We start from the raw sequence: 22,130 nt of genomic DNA, 5'->3' as shown, positions 1-22,130 counted from the left end.
AGTTCCCATATATAGAATGCCAATGTATGGTGGGTAGTTCAGGACTTCTTGCTTCCTAGTTTTATATAAAATGTGCCAAAGAAATGTATTCTTTACTGGAAAAAAGAATAATTTTTGTCTAATTTGGAAGTTATTGAAAGAAAGGTTCAAAATATGAGGGAACAAATGCGTAAAAAAGAGAGATGTAAAAAATGCTATTGACAGAAAATATATTTTTGCAAGAAAGGATATTTAAAAAGGAGTAATTTTGCATCAAAAGGATTCTCTATAGTAAATTATTGTCCTAGATTAAAATGATTGGTTATTTAAGAAAGAGATAGTGTAGGAAAAGTCAGAAGGGCCAAGCATGTTGTAGATGACCTGTGTAAATTATGATAAGGTTCACAAAAGGGAATTTATAAAATAATTTTTTTGTGTGTGACTAAGCTAGCTGTAACTAAAAGAAAATTGTTTATAATCGACTCTTTAAAAATGGCTTACATTTTAAAACCAAATTTTCTTAAGGTATTAATTTGTGAAATTACCAGAAAGTTTTCAATTCTGTAAGCTAATTCTTTTGAAAGCTTCTCAGTGAGTTCATGTAACTCCCTCCTTTAGCTTTTTTGTCAGCTCTTGTGAGTTTTTCTCTTCTGGTTCTATTATTGTGGCCAGATGCTAAAGTGTTTTGTCTTAGAGGTCTGTGGGAGCAGTGTCTTCACCCAATATAGTTTCTCTTGATATAATCTCATTTTTGGCTTTTAGTTTTTGACTCATATTGCTTAAAAGGGTTTTAAGTGCTGATGAGTGCCTGACCACCTCCATTCCCATCTGGCCTAGAATGTTTAATTGGCTATAAGTCTTTTGACTGTAAGTCCCTTGAGCAAAGGAAATTCCAAAGAAACTTAAAAACTAACTCAGGCCATGACAGGTATCAGGGAGTTAGACAAACCTCACTATGCCCCCTTTAAAATTTAGGCTAGATTCACAAGGCTCTTCAAGAATATGGAAATAAATTATTGCCTCTCACCACAAGATTTAGTCTTACTAAAAACCAAAAAAAAAGATCCTCTGAGAATCAGTTACAGCCTAACTGAAAGGGCCCTACTGGGTATTGTTAAATACTGCCACCACTTAAATGTCAGGGAATAACTACTTGAGCACAACTATCAAGGATTAAACCTGTTTCTTATGAGTCACAGGCACAAAGAGAGGGCACCATGACCTACTTCTGTAAACCTTTGGAAGACTTCCACTACCTATTCAAAAGAATCAACACTCAGCCAGAAGTGGTAACATGATGCCATGGGTGGAAATAGGAGCATTAATTTTTCTCTTCTTGACTACAATGCTTCTTTTCTATTGCTTTAGCCAGCTACCTCCTCTGGGGAGACATCTCTTTTGTTCTTGTTGGGTGTAGAGGCCATTCTAAAGCCTAGCTGGATACCATGCTGTCACTGTTAATACTGTTTGCTCTCCCAATTACTCTAATCCAGTGTGGGTGGGAACAAAACTCTATAGTAAATATTTTAAAAATTGTAGCATCAGGGAATCATCTTTATGGTTGCTGGATTTATCAACGTCCCCAAGATAGAGAGTTCCATCTTCTGGCCTATTCATAAAATCTCACAGCCATCTCTCCAGATCTCCTAACTAATGATAGCAATCCTAAAGTACCCCAAACTCCCTACTTGTTAGGTGGAATGCTCCCCTACTTAACAGATTCCACCTGCACTCGCCCACCACTATTACCTGAACCTGGGAAGTTGGGTATCTATATCTCCAGTACACCAGTGATTCTATCTTTTGCACCCACTGTTGTTTTAATGACATAAAAGAGGAAGTTTCCCTGTGATGCTGTGATCCAATTCTGGCTGCCAAGCTCCCAAGGCCAGAGCAAGGTAAATGGGATTCCACTTGAGAGTGAGGAACCCATATATGGTGGCTTCTATTGGATCAGAACATGCAGGGGAAAAACAACTGCCTAATCTGGGAAGGTGGGAGTACTGCCCACTTCTGGAAAACAAAGATTGTTCGACCACCCCCATTGGAACAGGGGAAGAATATTTCTATGGACCCAACTTGGAAGCAAAGAATAGGCATCATACTCTGTAACGCCTTGATGTGTGCCTCAACTGGGCTCATTTTTGTTTGTGGCCGTAAGTGGGAAAAAGTCACACCCCATAACCACACCCAACTTCCCAGAGAGCCACTTGTTCTTTTAGAAGTAGCTTTCTCTTGTATATCAAAAATTTAGGACAGGGGTGAATGTACACTGGACACCCTTGTGCCTCCAGGGTTCATAGCCTATAACCCCCTAAGACCGAGGAACACCAGAATTAAACAAGCAATAGGATTAACTCTGGCAGGAATCAGGGCAACAACAGGACTAGTGGCACTCTGGAGTGGTTTTGTCTATCATGAGTCAACCCTAAAACAACCTAACTCAAACCCTAAAATATTTAACCACCAACACAGGTCAGGGACTAAAGAGAGTTCAAGAGTCCCTGGACTCTTTGGCAAATGTAGTTCTCTATAATAGACTAGCATTGGATTTTTTACAAGCTGAATGAGGTGGAGTCTGTGCAGTTATTAATAAAACCTGCTGCTCATGTATTAACACCTCTGGACAGGTTGAGGTTAACATTCAAAAGATCTATAAGCAAGCTACCTGGTTACATAGATATAACCAGGGCACTGATCCCAACTATATCAGGTTGACTAACAAATTACCTTCCCAAGTCTCACTTGGTTTTTACCTCTCCGAAGACCTTTATTTTATTTTATTTATTTTTTGAGACAGAGTCTCCCTCTGTCACCCAGGCTGGAATGTAGTGGTGCAATCTCGGCTCACTGCAACCTCTGCCTCCCAGCTTCAAGCAATTCTCCTGTCTCAGCCTCCCGAGTAGCTGGGATTACAGGCCTGCCTCACCACACCTGGCTAATTTTTGCATTTTTAGTAGAGAAGGGGTTTCACCATGTTGGCCAAGCTGGTCTCGAACTCCTGACCTCAGGTGATCCACCCGCCTCAGCCTTCCAAAGTGCTGGGACTACAGGTGTCACCCACCATGCCCGGCCTCCTAGGGCCTTTAATAGCTGTCTTGTTATTACTAATCTTTGGCCTTTGTTTGCTTAACTCCTTAATAAAGTTTGTGTCTTCTGTATTACAAAAGTTCTAGGTAAAGACAATGCTAGCACAAGACTTCCAAACCATCCCATCTACTGACCCAGAGAATAAAAGCATCTTGCCTCTGGGCCCCTTAGATCAGATCCAGAGATTTTTATTCCTCTGGTGGTAGGAAGGGCCTATGCCCATAAACTCAGCAGGATGCAATTACAAAGATGTACCTCTGCACTTTTGCAGCCCCATTAAGGTTAAAGAGGAGTATTTAATCTTTGAAGGGGGAATGAGGTAGAAAGTAGGACTTGACTCTGGACCAGATTGAAGAATAGCTGAAATAGAGAAGAGGCAAAAGCACCTCTGTGAAGACATGCCCACCAGTGCCATGTCAGTTTACTATTACCATGGCAACACCCAGAAGTTAGCGCCCCTTTCCATGGCAATGACCAGAAAACCCAGAAGTTACCACCCCTTTTCTAGAAGCATCTGTATAATCTTAATTTGCACATAATTAAAAGTGGGTATAGATATGACTGCAGAACTGCCCATGCCCTGAGCTACTACTCTGAGCACACTGCCTGTAGGGTAGCCCTGCTCTGCAAGGAGCAGTACCTCTGCTGCTGCTGTACACTGCTATTTCAGTAAAAATTCCTAACACCACTTGCTCGCCCTTGAATTCTTTCCTGGGTGAAGCCAACAACTCTCACAGGCTAAGTTCCAATTTTGGGGCTCACCTGCTCTGTATCAATTATATCAATAATTTGTTGAAATATTTACCTCGAGTTCATTTATTTTCACTATTTAGTGTTTCATTTTATGACTACACTATAATTTATTTATCCACTCCCCTATCAATGATAGGTACATTGTTTAAATTTTGTCTTTTTTCTCACAAACCGGGATATAGTTCTACATATCTTACATATCTTTTGGTGTAAATGTACAAGAGTTTCTCTAGGAAATAAACCTAGGAGTGGAATTGCTCATTTGTAGGATATTCCCAACTTCCATTTTACTAGATATTGACAAATTGCCTTCAACAGTAAATGCACCAATTTAAGCTCCCACCAACAACTAGTGTATAATAAAGGAAAAAACTTAAAGGAAAAAAAGAAAAAAAAAACTAGTGTATGAGAGTGTCCATTCCTACACACTTTCACAAAAGCTTAGAGTAGCCAGACATTAAATTTCTACTAATCTGGCGGGTGGAGAAATTTCATATCATTTTAGATGTAATTTAGATGTCTCTAATTACGTGTCAGATTAAACAACTTTTCCTGTGTTTATTGGCCATTCATGTTTCCTCTCCTGTGAGAGGTTATGAGAGGTTACACCTGCTCATAACCTTTGCCTAATTTTCTCTTGAGTTGTTTTCTCTTGTAGATTAGTAGTAAAACATTTTTAGAATGGATTCTAATTATTAATTTTATGCCTTGCAAATATCTTTCCCAGGTTTTTCATTGTCTTTTTTACTTTTAAGTGGTGCTTTTGATGATCAGAATATTTTACTTCTAATATAGTAGAATGAATTAATATTTTCCTTTATGTCTTATGTTATAAAACCTTTCAAAGAACTATTTTTCTACTCTATTATAAAGTTAGTCTCTTTTATATTGTTCTAAACATTTTAAAGGTTTTCTTTTTACATTTAGGTCTTTTAAATGTTTGGAACTTATATTTGTCTATGGTGTGACGTCAAGATAACCCTCTTTTAAACGTGTATTAACCAGTGATTCCAGTGCCATTTATTGAACAGCCTGTTCTTTCCCAGCTAATCTTCAATGCCAACTCATACTAAGTTTTTATATATGGAAAGGACTTTCTCCTGGATCTATATTATATTGAATTCTATTGGCCTAGTTGTTATGTAAGAGAATTAGCTTATTTACTCTAGCTTTACTAATAAGCCTTGATAGCTGATAAGCCATGTCCCTTCATAAAAATTTTCTTGGCTATCCTGACGTCTTTTTCTTCTGTATTTATTTTGGAATCAGCTTATATTTTTACTTACACACACACACACACACACACACACACACACACAGCAAAAGGCAAAAAACGAAGCCCTGTTGGGATTTTGATTGGAATTGCATTGAATATACAGATTAAGTGGAGAGAACTGTCATCTTTATCACAGTGAGTCTTCCGTGAACATGCTTTATATCTGCATTTATTTAAGTCTACTATCTCCTAATAAAATCTTATATTTTCTCCATTAAGGTCTTAAACATTTGTTAGATTTATTTCTAGGTACTTTATTGTTTTTCTTGCAATCATATGCAGTTTTTTTCCTAAAATTAGTTTTCCAAATGTTTGTTTCTGACATATAGGAATACATTTAATTTTTGTTAAACTATCATTAACTTTAAGACTTTATAGATTATCTCAGGTTTTCTACATAGGCAAATCATAAAAGTCTATACATTGTGACAACATTGCATTTTAAAAATTTTAATAATTACCTTTTATTCTTGTCTTACTGCACTGATTAGGACCTCTGGTACACTGTTGAGTAGGAATGATAATATTATGCAATTTTCTCCTGTTCTTGATTTTCAAGAGAAATTTACCTAACATTTCACCATTGAACATGATGATTGCAACAGATTATTTTGTAGACACAATTTATCAGTTGCTTCTATTCCTACTTTGTTAATAACTGTGTGTTTGCTTTGGTTTGTTTCATGAACAGGCACTGGCTTTTAGCGAATGTTTTTAATGTATATATTGAGATGGTGATATAATTTTATTACTTTCCATTAATGTGATTATTTACATTAACATTTTCTCTAATGTTCAGAAAACCTTAGATTCCAGTGAAACTGAACTTGGTCTACTTTATTAACAGTTTTATACATTGTTTTATTCAGTCTACTAATACTTGAATTAGAATTTTCATCTATGTTCATAATAAGTTTTACTTACACTTTTCATTTTTCCTATTGTCTTCATCTACTTTTGGAATCAAGATTATTCTTAGAAAAGAAATTTGGAATATATGTTTTTATCTTTTGGGGAGAGTTTATATGAACTTGAAATGATCTGTTCCTTGAATGTTTAGTTGAATTTTCCTGTGGTTTCAGTGTTTTTCTTAAGGTTAGTTTTTTTGTTCTTTTTTTTTCCTGCAGATTTAATTTCTTTAATGATTATAAGTCTACTAAGGTTTTCTATTTCTTCTGTAGTTTGTCTAGGGAAGTTATGTTTTTCTTTTAAAAAGCATGCATTTTGTCTAAGTTCTCATGTATATTGGGTATAAAGTTGTCTTTTGGTATTTTCTTATTTTTTACTTCATATCTAGCCATATCTCTCCTTTTTAATTCCTAATATTGTTCATCATTCATGTTCTCTCTCTTCTTCTCATGTATGTACACTTCCTACTATTGCCAAGGGTTTGTCTACTTTATTAGTCTTTTCAGAGAATGAACCTTTAGCTTTGTTGACTCTACAAGGTTTGTCTTTCTATTTTGTTAATTTCTGTCCTCCTCTTATTTTCTTTTTTCTATTTTTTTGTGTTTATTTTGTTCTTTTGCTAACTTTTAGAACTGAAACTTAGCTCATTAATTTATAACCTTTTATTTTTTAATATAGTTAATGCTGCTAACTTCTTTCTATATATCATTTTGTTAATTTTACAAGTTTTTACATGTACTTTTTTCATCTTTAACTTGCTCCAAATATTTTCTAATGTCCAATATGAACATTTTCTCTTGTGAATATTTAAGTGTATATTTTACATTTTTCTAAAAGTATGTTTTTTAAAAATCCCCTTGTTATTTATTTTTAAGTTGATGATACTGAGTTAAGAGAACATGGTCTGTATTATATGGATTTCTTTAAATGTACTGTTAGTTGCTTTACGGCATAATATGTGACAATTTTAGTAAATATCCCATATGTTCTTGAGAATAATATGTATTTTCTAATTACTACACGCAAGATTTTTCACTACGTTAAACTTATTAATTCTGTTGTACAAATCTTGGATATTAGGCATTGGCAAACTGCAGCCTATGGGCCAAGACTGGCCCACTGCCTGTTTTTGGCGTGTGAGATAAAAAAGAGTTCTTATTTTTAAATGGTTGAAAATTAGCAAAAGTAGATTTTGTGACACTTGAAAAAGACATGATATTCACATTTCAGTGTCCATAAATGAAGTTTTATTGGAAAAAGGTATGTTCATTCATTTAAGTTTTGTCTTAAGACTGATTTTACACTACACTGGCACAACTGAATGGCTGTAAGAGATTCTGCAAATCATATGGTCCACAACGTCTAAAATTTGTAAATCTGTGTTGATCTCTATTCCATAATCTCACCAACAATTTTTGTCTTTTAAGTTTATCCATTACTTTGACTAGTGGATTAAAATCTGCCCCCATGATTGTGGATTTGTGTGATTCTTCCTGCTTTTCAGTCAATTTTTACTTCATGTATTTTGAGACTGAATTGTTAAGTAAATACAAATTCAGAACTGTTAGAACTTCCTAGTGGATTGAATTCTTAGTCATTATGTAAGAGTTCTTTTTTCCTAGTATGCTTCTTTTTTAACCTTAAGGTCAATTTTATCTGAAATATAATATAGCTATGAAAATATGTAACGGGTGCATTAGTATTTGCCTGGCAAATATTTATCCATCCTTTTACTTTGAGTTTTTCTACTGCCCCTATATTTTAGAAAAGTCTGATAAGTAGCATGTTTTAAAAGTCTAATCTAACAATTACTTTTTCAATTTGTCACATTAGTCCATTTATATTACTGTGATTACTGATATTTTTCACCAATTTACTTGGTGTTTTCCACTTACCAAACTTTTTCTATATCTAGTTTCTTCTCCTTCAGTTCATTTGGAGATGGAGGTTGAGTTGCTATTTATTTAAATTTATATTCTTTCTTGCTTTTGCTGTTCTGTGGTTTTATTATTCTGTACCTAGGTGATGATGTATTTTTCTTGCATTATGTACATTATGCATCCTGACCCTGAAGCTATGTCTTTCATTAATTCTAGAATATTCTCAGTCATTTTCTCATTGGATCTCACCTCTCTCCTAATCTTACTTTTTCTTTACATTTGAAACTCTAATTAGGTATATGATAAATCTTTTCATTCTATTTTCCATGCTTCCTATATATTTTATGAGTTTGTTTCTCTGAACTGCACCTTGACAGTTTCTCCAGATTTTTCTTACAGCTCATTAATTCTTTCTTTATGCCTAATCTTCTGTTTAATCCATCTACTGAGTGTTTCATTTCTGTAAAATACATTTGATATTTCTGCAAATATACCTCATCATTTTATTGTATCTTCTCCTTCATTCGTTTCTGATTCTTTTTATTTATATACTTTAAATATAAATGTTAAATCTAATATTTGATAATTTCAGTATCTGAAGTTCTTAAAGGTCAAACACTGCTGTTCTGTAGTTTCTTCTGACACTCCTTCAGTGTCAGTTTTATAACTTTGGATTGTGAATTTATGTTCATGGGGGCTTTATGTTTAAGAATCCTGCAAGACCTGTTAAGATAAAATCCTTCAGAAAGAGTTTATCTTTGCATCATACAAGAGTCCTGTGGTGATACAAATCTGGAATTACTTTAAGTTAATTTCTTTGCTCAAAGTTTCCAAGATCACATGAGATGTTGCAGATTTAAGATCCTTATTTACATGAAGGCAGACTACATATATACATTTTCACATTTCACAATTTTTACCTCACAGAGCCCAGGCCAAGACAAACTAATATACTTCTAGTTTCTCCTTATTCTTGGCCATATATATACCTTTTAGTCCACTATTTCTATGTGGATAGGAGATTCAACTGGCAATCACGATCCCAAATCAACACCATGTATAGAAACAAGGCTTCATCTCCTGTTCCTTATGAGCCCACTAAAATCCAAGGTGGTAGATAACTGAGATAGAAAAATATTCCCAGAGCAACTGCAAGTTCACTGTTACCTTAGTACTTCGGTTTGCAGATCCTTCTTTTGGGGTGCCTCTGGCTGTTTTCCCTGAATTTCTTATGAAAGCAGGTATGCATTTTGTAAAATGTTTCTTGACTGGGCATGATGACTCACACCTGTAATACCAGTGCTATGGGAGGCTGATGCAGGAGGATCACTTGAGCCTAGGAAGTCAAAGTCGCAGTGAGCTATGATTGCACCACTCTACTCCAGCCTGGGCAACAATAGGGCAAGACCCTTTCTCTGATTTAAAAAAAAGAAAAAAAAACTTTTTGATATGTTTCCCAGTATTTCTAGGCATTTTATCATAAGGGTTTCTAGGACATCTAGTACACCATATTGTCTAAACCAACTAGTATCTGTAAATCATATCTGTCTTTGATGTTAATTCAGATAGAGAGAGGGGCAGAGAGCTATTTCTTATTGTTCTTGGGTACATAAGAAATAAATCGGCTTGGCACAGTGGCTCACTCCTGTAATCCCAGCACTTTGGGAGGCTGAGGCGGGTGGATCACAAGGTCAGGAGATCGAGACCATCCTGGCTAACATGGTGAAACCCCATCTCTACTGAAAATACAAAAAATTAGCCAGGTGTGGTGGTGAGCGCCTGTAGTCCCAGCTACTTGGGAGGCTGAGGCAGGAGAATGGTGTGAACCCAGGAGGCGGAGCTTGCAGTGAGCCGAGATCACACCACTGCACTCCAGCTTGAGCAACAGAGCGAGACTCCATCTCAAAATAAATAAAATAAATAAATAAATCCCTGGCACAATGTAGTACCATGATAAAGGCAGATAACACAATATAAAATGACAAGTCAACAATTACACATATTTTTCAGGCAAAGCCAAAGGAGATTTTTTTCTCTGAAGCTTTTGTTTAGGAATTGGTTGAAATAAATGAATATAAATGGATATTAGTTCTGAAAAGCAGTTATTGGGCAATTTTCAAACTCTTCCTGAATTGATCAATGAATTTTGAGTAACATGTGCTCACCATCAGATCTCATAGGTCATCAAAAGTACCTGTAAACCAATTGTAGATCCATAAAGAGTCGTATATGACTGCATAATCTATCTCCTTCTCTCTCTCTCTCTCTCTCTCACACACACACACACATGCACACCCTATTATTAAGTTATAGTATATTCAGAAAATGAATCCTATGTACTTGAAAGATACTTACCTTTATGTTTTGTTATTTGGAAAGGTACTCTATTTTTTTAGTCTTATAGGAAGAATCTCTTAAAGAAGGATTAAAAGAAACTTGGTGTCAAAAATACTTGTATGGAGGTGGAGGAAGCATGGATGAGTCAAAAAATGAGGCACTTTATCTTCTGACCCAATTGGTATTCCAAACTTAAAGTTGTCATCTATTTCAGGACATATACTACCTGAGCCAAGGAAGAGAAAAGATACTGGTGATATTTTATTTGGGTCTGGGGCATGGAATCTATTTACTACCCTCAGGGCACAACAAGATCCAGGGATGACTTCTAATTTGTGGTGACAGGTGAGGATATTGACCCTATTAATGTCAATGAGAAATGCCTAGATGTCAGAATGTTTTCCATAAGGCCATACTGATGTATGCAGGACATACTCAACTTTCCTGAAGGAAATTATTTCTTGTTATGCAAATATCATTACTATGTGAGATGTGATTACATATGAATAACTACATGTGATGAAACCTCCTTGGTTGGAACTAAACAGTACCTTAAGACTGTTCAAATTTTTCCTAATTAAAATAATGTGAAGACAATATATTTTTATAATGTTTAAAAGGAAAGCTCAACCTATCCCTACTAAAACCTGGAAAACTCTATCATAGCTCAATTAAATCCAGATCTCACTTCTGAAATACCATGGTTACCACTAATAAAATACTACTTGATTAGGGAAACTATTTGATATCTGACTGATGAGATCCCAAGGACTATGAGTTCTTTAATTCTGTCAGGCAGAGACATGTAATGGGACGAACTGGTTACTATTAGCCCCTCTCAGGGATGAAGAAACCCAGGTAAATATTGATGACCACTAACAATGACCAAAATAATGCCTAGCATTTGTATAACTATTAACCAGACAGAAAAAAATGAGATAACAGCCATCCAACGCTCCTATTAGACAGAGCATATAGCATCAGCCTCATTGTCCAAATGGGGGAAGCAGAGGCCCAGAGAAGGTGAGTGAATTATGAAGAGAAAGGCAGAGATTGAAGAATCACCCCAGAATTGTGGAAAGAAGCAATTTAAAAGGCACAACTAATGTCTTTTTTAAAGGCACCTTCCAATGTCCCTACACTGAGGTGTTGATGTGTCTTCTCCCAGGAAAGGAAATTCCTAAATGACATACAGAAAGAATAAAATTCTCTCAGTTTCAGCCTTAAAGTGTCCTTCTTTTCCTTAGAGTAAGTACATTTAGCATTGCACCTGGTGTAGCATAGGCTATCACTAAACGGCCTTTGTAGTGGTTGTCATTAGTAATAGCTGCTGATTTAGAGTTTTCTATTCTCCGCACTTAGGGCAAATGATTTTTTTTTCTCTTGCCAGTGAGTGACTCTCCTTAAGATTTTCATTGTTTCTTATAATAAAGAAGTCCAATAAACCTAAAGAAAATTACTAAAATAGCTTAGTCACCATGAAGAGATATACTTAGCTTCACTGTATTGATAATCTTTACCTTTGGTTGCACATGGCAGAAATCTTGGCTGTCAATTTCCCAAGTATATTTACTTATCTTCAAAATCATTTTGAGCCTACATTAGGAAACAGACTTAACTATGTCAATGTTTTTATAACTTGATTGCCCAATAGTGAATTAGGAGAAAGCAAGGTGTGTAGAAACATAGAAGTGAGGCAAACTAAGCCCTCCAGCTCTGAAGAGCACCTTGGAAACATTTTAGCCTGTGAAGGCCTGAAACTGTTCCTGAGTTGCTACTGCTGTGAAGGCCACAGCGACAGAAAGCAAGGAAACACATGGTACACATTAGACTTTTAATATCTGGTATTTCTGCTGGTAAACTCTCCAGGAGGCCAGTGGTGTCTATTTTCCAAAATGGGTAATCATGTGGTAAGCACATAATAGGTATTCAATAAGCACTTGCAGAATTCATTCACTCATTCATTCATTCATTCATCCATCTAACAAATACTTTTTGAGTATCTATTCTGGGCCGGGCATTGTGCTAAGAACTGAAAATAAAGTGCTGAATATAAGACAGACTAGGCTGCTGCTCTCACATTCCACTGGGGAAGATCAGACACTGAAACAGTAAACACATTAGAGAATCTCAGTTAATGTATAATATAATCATATATTCTATGGAAAATGAAACAAAGCAGTTGAATTGAGAGTTCTTGGAGGAATGGGGTAGAGGGAGCTACTTTATATAAATTGGTCAGGGAAGAACTCTAAAATGAGGTGACAATTGAACTGAGACTCCTGGAAGGAACCTTGAAAAATATTACCCATGGTAAGGAGAGTCAAGTCACGCTAACAGTACCAGCATTTAGTATCAGGACATGGCTGGCAGAAAAACAGGTATCATTTCACAGAGTGGATGGAAACAAAGGATCCAGCAACTCAGACAAATCTGAAAAGCTGATTCAGATCTCTGGTCAAAGAAGACACAAAAAATAAGGAAAGGGCTCAGGATCCAGAAGGTCAACTGAAATGCACAAATGTGATCCGACTTCAAGGCAGCAATGTTTGACCTCTGGCTGCTTCTTTCTTCTGAGTCTACAGGTCAGCAAGTGGAGGGCCACTGTAGGCAGAAGGATGTGCCAGAGGCCCCTGGATTGCTTTGATTTTTACTATAGTAGGTGTGAGAGACAAGAGTTCTCAGGATGCTTTTACAAACTTTTTCACACCTACTCTTCTGTCATCCAATTATCTTTTTTTTTAATCTGTTACTATAGAGCAACACCCTTTCAAGCATTTTTCAAATTCAAAGCAATCAAAATATGAAGTGGGATCATTTTAATTTGCGTATGTTTTCCAAAAACAAAGTTAGAAAAATAGGCAACTTGTCAAGGAAGAGCCAAGTCATAAACATAAGAGATTCAGGAGCTGCAGAGGCTGAGTTCTCAGATTTTTCTTTCTCCTAGTCTACGATTTGGTGTTGCTATGGGAATGCAACGCAAAGTGGCACTCAGAGCTTGATGCCATAAAATCAATGTAAATTCCAGGTGTGAATACTGCAGTATGTAGTCTGTAATTTTTCTTGCAAAACTATAATTAGATACTTGGAGGGAGGAGGGGGAAGGTGGAATGTGAAGAGAAGAAATAAAATGGGGAAAGGGGAGGAGTTGTAAGAATGAGGGGGGAAATGAGATCTTAACATTACTGTTGTGATTCACATATTGCAATTAGCCAGTACTTGAATTTCTATGTGAATGCATAGCTATTTCTTTTTTCTTCCTGCTCCACTTCCCCCATACTCTCCTGGGTGCTACATTTTAAGAATGACACAGAAAAAGTAAAGAACCCATACCTACACACCCAAGGTTGCCAGGATACCATGATTCACAGTAGGAAAGAGCGTAGCATTTAGTCAAAGGATTTGGGTTCAAGTTTTCATTCTGTTATTTACTAGGTGTGCAATCTGGACAAATCAGTTAACCTCTCTATGTCTGTTTTCTCATCTTAAAACAAGGATGATCATTTTTTGAATGATTATTCTGAACAAAACCTTAGGTAGTTTTCCTTTCCTTTTATTCTTCAATAGACTTCCCCAGCTTTCTGTTCTAGAGTTAACCTCACAAGCTAATTTGAGTGAAGATATAAATGCTGCTCTTCTCATATAACATTTACATTAATAATGAAGCCATCAGTGATTGAACTCTTTCCCTGACTTAATAATCAATTGTGTATTTATTAAGTGGTGCAGGTACTCTGCAGGATAAAAAATAAATAAGTGTATTTCCAATAGGAGCTATATGGCTACAAAGACTTAATAATGAGAAAAAGAACTTTAAGATACAGGATAACTAAATGTAAAATATTATGGTACAGAGCTTAATGATCATACAACATTTCAAGGATAGGATGATGAGTTTGAGATGAAATCCTTAGAGAGGGCTTCACGGAGATAGTGGCATGTGAGAGAGGCTTGAAGGATGGGTTTGGACAAAGAAAGAAAACAGAGAAAGGCATTCTGGTCAGGGAGAGCAATGGAAGCAAAGGAAGGTACAATATGAGATTGCCCAATATTTTGCCAAGCTCGAGTGAATGAAATCTTAAGGTAGAGAGGTAAGGCCCTTTGCTGTGGATGGTCACCAACTGAAGGCACACACGTGGTCAACTGTGTTCATGGGACGTGATCCCCAATTGGTACCCTCAAATGCCGGAGAAAACCTCAGTAATTACGTACTAAGTCAAACAAGCACACATAATATTGGAAAAGGGGCATATCTTCCTGAAAGCCCTTAGAAAAAGGTCTATTTTTTAAAAAAGTGTTCCAACTTTCATTTCTTTCAGTGCAAATCAATAACTCTAAATGACTGTAGGAGGGAGATGCTGCAAACTCGGTGCCCCCATCTCAGAGCAAGATTGATTTCAGAAACTGTAAGGGACCACTATAAGTCCCTGAGCACCAAGAATACGTGCAGTAGACCTACACACGAACTCCACTTGTATTAAATATAAGAGCCAACTTAGAAATAAGAAGACACCTGATAGCCCATTTCCAGATGAGGCAATGTAAGCTGCAAATAACAAAGGCTAACATGAATGGGCATCACTAGTCTGATGTACTACCCTTCTTAAGGCTTTTTCCCTAGCATGAGATAAGTTAGGGTGTTCATGCTTTCTTTGGAATTTTTTTTAACAGACCAAGAAGAAAAAGAGATGATTCTTCATCTGATCAGGAGAGGTAGAAGCAAAGCCCTGGTTATTGACTAGCAAGCTAATTTCTCTTAAAAATCCCTACATCCACAGACTGCCCGCATAAAACCAGCATCCCCCTGTTACTAATTCCACTGAGACCCTGTGAAAAGAAAGGAGACACAATATTTCTCATGGTGAACGCCTCAGGATATGTATCCTAGTGATCATGAGTCACTCACTAAAACTACTGGTGTCAATATGTCTAGGTAAAATGGGCTTTTAATCTGCCATGCTTATCAGCTTGGCACCTACCTCCAGGTTGCTAAGCCTAAAATAGATTTCTTCTCTCTGAAACCCACAGCACTGAAATCATATTAGTCCTCATCCTGAAGGCTTGATAAGAAGGCTATAAACAATAAAAATTAAATAATTTTGATAATGCATTTGTACCTCTCCTAAGAAGGAATCCAAGGCACATGCCAGCATTCACTTACCAACCTGTACTGTGTGTAGCATTCCAGAGAGGTAGGGAGCTACTAGAGGGGCTCTTCTTTCTTATCCAGTTGCAGCAATAGATCCTCTTTAGCCAGCACTCTATCTGCCCTGCTTCTGTGGCCAGGTTTACAAAAGAGCTCACATGAGGCACCTTAAAAATAATTCACATGTGATACACATGAATTACCTAAGCAGCAACCCAGAAATGACTATACCTAGGCCTCTGGAGCTTAACATTTCACCCTCAGTCCTGAATACCAGGACTATATCAATTTCCAGGCAGTCTGTCCTGGTAGTCAGGTTCAATGACACTCTGGATACCTGGGGCCTAGAACAAAACACATCTCTCCCTTTCTGTCTATTTTTCTCCCTAGTACCACTCATGAACCATATAACCTAGTAAAATTAGGATAAAATGGATACCAAGGACAAGGACTGGCTATATAATTTGTGGAGCCTGGTACAGAAATGAAAAGCCAAGATCCTTTGTTCAAAACTTATTAAGAATTTCAAGATAGTGACAGAAGAGCATTCATTCATTCATTTATTTACTTTGAGACAGGGTCCCACTCTGTCACCTCAGGCTGGGATATAGTGATGCAATCATAGCTCACTGCAGCCTTAACCTTCTGGACTCAAGCGACCCTCCAGTCTCAGCCTCCTGAGTAGATGAGACTACAGGCATGCACCAGCACACCCAGATAATTTTTTATTTTTATTTTTAGTAGAGATGAGGTCTCACTATGTCGCCCAGGCTGTCTCTAACTCTTGAGCTGAAGAGTTCCTCTCCTCCTCCCTTGGCCTCCCAAAGTGCTTGAATTATAGGCATGAGCCACCATGCCCAGCTCAGAAGAGCATTTAAACCAACCAATAACACGGGCCACACACCAATGATGACAGACGTGCCTTGGATATTCCTAAAGAAATTCATATCCCTTGGAAAATAACAAAAGATATGACATTTTCAAAATAAACTTTAGCAAAATGAAGAGGAAACCAAAGAAAATATTGCAATAATAAAACTAATATAAAGTCAAGTTCCCAAATTGCCAGTTTCTGATAGTGAAAATCCCAAATAAAAGCAAGTGGGATGTTTCCATGGATCTTGAAGTCCCTCAGAATCCAATTACACTATAATCAGGTGGAATGGGTTCATAAAGGCAGTATCTGCCTCCCTCCCTCTGAATCCCCAGCTCGCCTCTTAATCCTTTGGCCCTCAGGTGCTATCCTTCCTTGATAGTTCTTCAGCATGGGTGTCCCTGCCCTGATCCCATCCAAAGACAAGAGGGCAACTCCCCTACAAACTCAAAACTTTCCAAGGCTGTTTCCTCCTTTAATTCCAGGGACTTTGCATTCAGAAGAACACCTGGCCTGAGGCATTTCCTAGCTCACTGCAGAAGTGGACAGCACCAGTGTTTGACACCCTTGGTGCCTCTACTCTTTAGCATACACCATTTCAGGCTTAGACTGTTAGCTCTGCCCACTTCATTCATGGGGAAACCCCTCTGGGTATACCCAAAAGGACCATCCAGTTTTTACTATTGTCATATCTTAACTCAGCAGCAGCAAATATACATGCAAGAAAGGGAAATTATAACCCTTTAGGGCTTCAGGGATGTTTTTAGCACCTACTAGCTAAGCCACCTCCACCCATATTAACTGATATTCTCAACTATCCAGCAGCATAAAAGCCCCTTAGAGTAGGATACCTAAAGCCAGCAAAAGAGTCATAGTTCTTAAAAATCATCCAATACAATGGTTTACAATTTTTTTTAAGATATGAACCTCTTTGGTCAAATGATATTGTATGTGAAGGTGAAAACAAAAGCAGAGAAAACCAGAGCTGCTCTTACTGAGAAAAAAGGACAGAGTATGTACGTCAGTGGCAAACCCTTGGCCACCAGAATTTCTCCTAATGGTGCCTCCATAGAATGCCTACTGCTATGAAGAAAGCCACAGAATTACAGTTGAACTCTCTTGGGTTTGTTTTGTTTTGTTTTTCTTTTCGAGATGGAGTCTCACTCTGTCGCCCAGGCTGGAGTGCAGTGGCGCATCTCGGTTCACTGCAACCTCCACCTCACAGGTTCAAGCAATTCTCTTGACTCAGCCTCTCCAGTAGCTGAGGGACTGTTCTTCCCTTATATCCCCTGAAGAAAGTGTCCCAGTGACCTTGAGGAATATTTCAGCTATACTAACAATTACTAAGAATAGAGGCTGGCTATTCCCTCCTCTGCCTTTCCCATCTCTAAGCCACAACTTAAGTGAATATCTGGCTAAGAGGCAGCACTCCACTCCAGACCAGATCGAAGATTGGCTAAAACAGGAAAGAGGCACAGAAAACTCCTCTCCACAAGACATGCCTACCAATACCATGACAGTTTACCATTACCATGGCAACACCCGGAAGTTACCACCCTTTTTCTAGGAATTTCTGAGTAAACGGCTGCCCCCTAATTTGCATATAATTAAAACTGGCTGTAAATATGACTGCAGAACTGCCCCTGAGCTGCTCTTCTCAACATACTGCCTATGGGGTAGCCCCGCTCTGCAGGAGCAGTCACTGAGCTGTAACACCGCTGCCTCAATAAAACTGTTTTCTTCCACCACAGGCTCATTTTTGAATTCTTTCCTAAGTGAAGCCAAAAATCTTCTGGGGCTAGGCCCCAATTTAGGGGGTTGCCTGCCCTGCAATATGGCCACATCTACTTGCTCCAAGGTTAAATTAGGCCACCCGTCTTACACTTTCATGATCTAGCATCACCAAACCTGAAATTACTTAGGTGTGTCAGTCAGTGCCTGTAGTCCTAGCTACTTGTGAGGCTGAAGCAGGAGGATCATTTGAGCCCTTCAAGATTGCAGTAAGCTATGACTGCACCACTGCACTCCAGCCTGGGCTACAGAGCTAGACCCTGTCTCCAAAAAGAAAAAAAAAGAAAAAGAAAAGAAAAAAACAGAAAAGAAAAGAAAAGAAAAGAAAAGAGGGAAATCTGTAACTACTAGTGTAATACCTGTCTTGCCTATCAGACTTGAAGCTCCATGAGGAGAGAAACTATGTCTGTCTTGTGTGTCACTATATTTCTAGCACATAGCACCCAACAGACCTTTAAGAAATATGTAATGAATTGAATTGATCATATAATTCAAAACATCTATGGTTTTTTTAGGTAATGATGGTGAGAAGGGAAAAATTACTTCCCCATGTTGCTTATGTATTATTTGAAGAGTTATTACAATTAATGATTAAAAATCACTGTGGTTTTCCTCTTCTCTAGAGTCAATGTCTGCTCTGTAAAACCCATGCTTTATCTATGGAGTGCTTTCGAGGTAACAGTTTTTCTTTGCATCCATTTTACTTACATGACATTTTTTTTAAATAGCTGGCCAGCTGAATTAATTCCATTGGACCTATTGGCCCAGGGCAGAAAGAAAGAATATCCCTTCAATCTGTCTTCAGCATAACTGTCCCTGGACACTTTTGATTTCTATAGCCTAATTTTGTGAGTCTGGAACACAGTCCAACTTCTATCCTCCTCACTACTGTTCAATTCACTGTCCAAGAAGAATAGTCATCCCAAAGAAAGTGCAAAAAAGAGAAATGGATAAGGAAAAAGAAAGTGGGATTTTGAGTTTTGCTACAAAAATGTATATTAGTTGTGCCAGTGTCCAAGTTGCCAGGCTTGTTGATTAGGATGACTAAATTTATGCTTCACATCACCAGAAAAATCAGGAACATATTAGAACATGTATTGTGTTGATAATAGTTGATAAGAGAAAAAATATTTATACTCATAATAATGCATACCTTTGTTCCATCTAGAAACTTACCCCTATTTTCTTGATTCATTGTTCATTGTATACTAAGCCAGTTAGCCTGGCTTCAGGGAATTATAAGAGAGAACCCAAATGAAGTTGCTCAACCTTCTTTCTGAGCCTGGGTGCATGAATATCTTGGAATAAACAAAACAATTTTGTATTGTTTTAACATCTAGAATGTTTAGTTAAGAGTTTATCCACTCAAGAGGATGCCAAAATATGACTTGTAAACATAGATACTGTAGGATATGTGGCATGTATATCTCAGAACTTATCTATCCAAATATACGTTTATAGAGAATCCAAATTTATAAAGGATTCTCTAACTTAGTTATGTTATTTTCCTCGGAGTTTCCACAGCACCTGTGTTTTCTTCTATAAGAGCACTCAGCACACTGTAAATATGTACTTGTTGACTTGTTAATCTTCTCAAATAGACTACAACATCCTTGAGGAGAGGGCTAAGACTTCCTCATTTCTGTAACCTCTCTGCCATGAACAAAGTAAATGATGAAAGTAACCTTTCGATGTGGTAGCCATGGGAGGTAAGCACATGTTCCTGCAATGTTGGAGTGGTTGAAAACTAAAAGGAAAAAAAACTTTTCTTTTGCAATTGCCCTCAGAATCCCTTTACAAGCCACCCAAGAAGAACAAATGCATTATTGATAATCACACCTAATACACTATCCAAGAATGACAAATTGGCAAAGAACAGATCAAAATATAGTCCACACTTAAACATGGCACTAGACATAAATGAATTTCTGATTCAGAAGAACAAGCCTTGGGAGACACCATTATGAGTTCTGAGCAGAATTTGGTAAGCATATATTGCTAGTTGACCGCTCTTTCTGAATAAAATGCTAAATCAATTGGAAAACTAAATTTTGTAAGTTGTGCATAAGGACTTAGCATCTTTCTTTTTAGTGGTATTTTTGTAGCTTTATCAGCTGATGAATGCATGAGGGGATCAGATGATATGAAAAACACCTATCTTTTGCCCATCTACCATATAATCTAGTATATAGGTAATATCCTTTAACTGATTAGGGCCTAGGGTGTACCCCAAAAGTTCTTCTCTTCTGGGAAATAATACATAACTCTCAATAAGATAACAACATTATTTTGTGTGTTAATGTTTCTTTTGTTAAAGTAAATTCACTCTTTATTAACACTCATGATTTAAAATAAATCATGTTGTGTATTTGTGATTCATTATACATTTGACTGCATTCTGGAAGGCTCTCTCTTTTATCTATCAAGAAATATACAGAGACTGCCCAATAAACCTATAGATGCTTGAGGCATGCTCTTTTGGCCTCTTGCAAGTTTTTCATGCAAAGCTCATGAGCAACAAAAATTGTGCCTATTTTCCAAAATGCCAACTTTATTTTAAAGTGAGTCACTTCAGAGTAAAGCAAAGTTTACTTTTAAAAAATGTTGATCTCACTCTAAAAATGTTAACAGTATAATGAATTTCCTCAAAATACATTTTATAAGGGTATTTTGTGCTGAAAAACCACAGCCAATAAATGCCCCGCCAATAATTTTGCATCAGGGCTGGAAAACTCATACATTCTTCAACATTTACACATACAGAGTTCATTTAGCATTAATTTGATATTATATATTTTTTATATGTGCAATACAGACAACTCAGTAATGTAGCTGATTGGAACATGTTGTCAAGGCAGCTGCATTACAGTCCTGTCTCAATACATAGTCTTTTTGTAGCTCACTCAAAGATCAATGCCAGATAACATCTTTTTTTAATCTTTGTATAACCAGCATATAGAGTCTGGCACATGGTTTATATTAGCAGTTACCATTTACTGAGTGCTTACCATAGCCAGGCACATGCACTTTCCTACTGAATCCTTACTACATCCTTGCAAAGTAGGCTCTGAGAGCCCAACTATGCAGTTGAAGAAATTAAGACAATTAGTTGTTGAGTAATTCACTCAAAGTCAGACAGCAAATTGTGGTATGGGAAACAAAACCCATGTGTATTCCACTGCAAAGCCAATGCTCTTAAACACCATGGTAGATTGCCCAGAGTAAATGTTTGTTGAATTGAACTGTTAAGCCAAACATCAAATTATTAAAGCCACTTTCATGAAATGGGTTTTATTTACAATTTTACAATAGAAGCCAAGTATTTGTTACTTTCACTTTTTTGGTAACTTCAGCTCAGAAAGTCGAATATGAATGATTGTACATTTACTTTAAGTGAGTTGTGCATTCAATTTACAAAAGAAAAAAACAGAATCTCAAAATTTTAGGTCTTACATGTCCTGACTATTAGGTTTAGCTATTTTCTTGCCTATTCATTTCCCTTTTGGTAATGGGGCTTTATCACATGTCATATCAATTTATTTTCACAAATAGAGATCTCCTGAATCTCAGATCTGGAACTGCAGCAAATGTTATATAATTGTTTACTGTAATTTTAAATTTAGTTAAAAATATTAAATCAGCATCCATCTTATGAAGCCGTATTTATGATTTTTTCTTTAAAAATGGGACTACTTTTATAATCCTGAAAAAGAAAAAAAAAATCATGTATCCATCTGATTCCAAACTAAGGCAACAACAAAAAAAAGAAAGTGAGTTGTATGAAGTTCAAAAAAGGTGTAGTTTGGAGCACATTAACACTCACCCATGACTAATACTGAATCACATCAAAGAAAGATGTGTTAATAATATATACTTAGTGCAACAGGACCATAATTAATGAAACTGCTCATTGGCCTATTCTAAAATTTTGTCTTGCTGAGCATTAACAAACATTTATATTTATTATTCATATACACTATACATTTCACTTTGGGTGCACGTAAAAGAAGGCATACATTAAGTTATTAAAATTAACTGGATCGTGGAGCCAAGATGGCCGAATAGGAACAGCTCCGGTCTACAGCTCCCAGCGTG

This window comes from Symphalangus syndactylus, chromosome X, assembly GCF_028878055.3.
Source record: "Symphalangus syndactylus isolate Jambi chromosome X, NHGRI_mSymSyn1-v2.1_pri, whole genome shotgun sequence".
NCBI classification, from domain to species: Eukaryota; Metazoa; Chordata; class Mammalia; order Primates; family Hylobatidae; genus Symphalangus; species Symphalangus syndactylus.
The sequence above is the reverse complement of the archived record's forward strand: the minus strand, read 5'-3'. Positions refer to the sequence as shown.